The following is a 1835-nucleotide window of genomic DNA, read 5'->3' as shown; positions in this document are numbered from 1 at the left end:
ACGCACATGAATGGGCATTCAATGGCCAGGAAGATACTGAGGGCGGGATATTTCTGGTTGACTATGGAAAACGATTGTTGTACACATGTGAGAAAATGTGAGAAATGCCAAATATACGCAGATAATATCAATGTGCCACCCACGACCTTGAACGTATTGTCTGCACCGTGGCCTTTTTCGATGTGGGGAATAGATGTCATCGGAGCTATAGAGCCAAAGGCGTCAAACGGACACCGTTTCATATTGGTCGCAATCGACTACTTTACCAAGTGGGTTGAGGTTGCTTCTTATGCTAATGTGACTAGAAAAGTGGTAACCAAGTTCATAAAAAAGGAGTTGATTTGCAGATATGGGCTCCCTAGCAGGATAATCACTGATAATGCCACTAACTTGAACAACCAGATGATGGCAGAGTTGTGTGAGGAGTTCAAAGTTCATCATCTTAATTCTTCTCCTTATCGTCCAAAGATGAATGGAGCAGTTGAGGCTGCTAATAAAAATATCAAGAAGATTGTGCAAAAGATGGTAGTCACATATAAGGATTGGCATGAAATGCTTCCTTTCGCTTTACATGGTTATCGCACTTCGGTACGAACATCGACTGGGGCAACGCCTTTCTCGCTTGTGTATGGAATGGAGGCAGTACTTCCGTTTGAAGAGGAAATTCCGTCCTTACGAGTTTTAATGGAAACCCAACTAGAAGAGGCTGAATGGGTTCGAGCTCGATTCGATCAGCTCAATCTCATTGATGAAAAAAGATTAACGGCAGTATGCCATGGACAATTGTACCAAAGAAGAATGAAGAAGGCANTTGACAAAAAGGTACGTCCAAGAGAATTTCATGAAGGTGAGCTGGTATTGAAGAAGATTCTGCCTGTACAAAAGGATCACAGGGGCAAATGGACTCCGAATTATGAAGGGCCATTTGTAGTGAAGAAAGCATTTTCTGGTGGGGCACTAATTCTCACAAGAATGGATGGGGAAGAGTTACCATTTCCAGTTAATTCTGATGCAGTAAAAAAGTTTTATGCATGATGATTCCGTGATAGTGGTTTCCATTAAGGGGATGTTGATATTATCTTTAAAGTTCATTGTACTCTGATTTCTTCACTAAATAAATTCCACATGATTTCATTCATATTTTGGTTGTTTGCATTCCATCTGAAATATTGCATGTCACGCTGAGCTGTTAAGTAAATAAGGAAAAATGGAAATGAAAATAAGTAAACGCGTGTTGATAAAAGCATCACAGGCATACCCGGTTGGTGGGCTCGGTCCTAGAGGATGTCGTGAAAAAAAAAAAAAAGAGAAAAAAAAAAGGTGAAAAAGAAAAGTCACATGTTGAGTTTGTTGTTAATAAAGTTGTCAAGAGCATAGTATTTTCGAAATGAAATTTTTTGGTGAGCCCTTTCCTGATTCAAGGTTTTGGGGGTAATCGGTGTTCTTTCCTTGATAAAGCATCTGCATTCACATTACTTGAATCCTAACTCTTTCGTTTCCTTTAAGACAAAGGATTGCCATACGTGTAATATTGGGGAATTTTTCATCATGTTACATATCACCAATAATCCGTTGATCAGGGAGATATATATAAAAAAAGAAGAGAATGAAGCAAAACAAAGGAAAAATGAAGTTAATGTGTCAAACACTACAGAGTTTTGTTTCAGGTTTAAAGTCGTGAGAAAGTCAGGCACACAAGATTCAGAGTGACGCGTGGCCATTTTTTCGTTATCCAAACGTCAAAAGAAGTTTATCCAATTGTACCCCTTTTGAGCCAAAATTCATAATTGTTTTTCATCACCCTAGACAAGAATCATTAGCATGTCGATGTCAAC

The sequence above is a fragment of the Vigna radiata genome, unplaced genomic scaffold (genome assembly GCF_000741045.1).
Source record: "Vigna radiata var. radiata cultivar VC1973A unplaced genomic scaffold, Vradiata_ver6 scaffold_23, whole genome shotgun sequence".
In the NCBI taxonomy this organism is placed as follows: Eukaryota; Viridiplantae; Streptophyta; class Magnoliopsida; order Fabales; family Fabaceae; genus Vigna; species Vigna radiata.
This window is presented reverse-complemented; position numbering follows the sequence as displayed.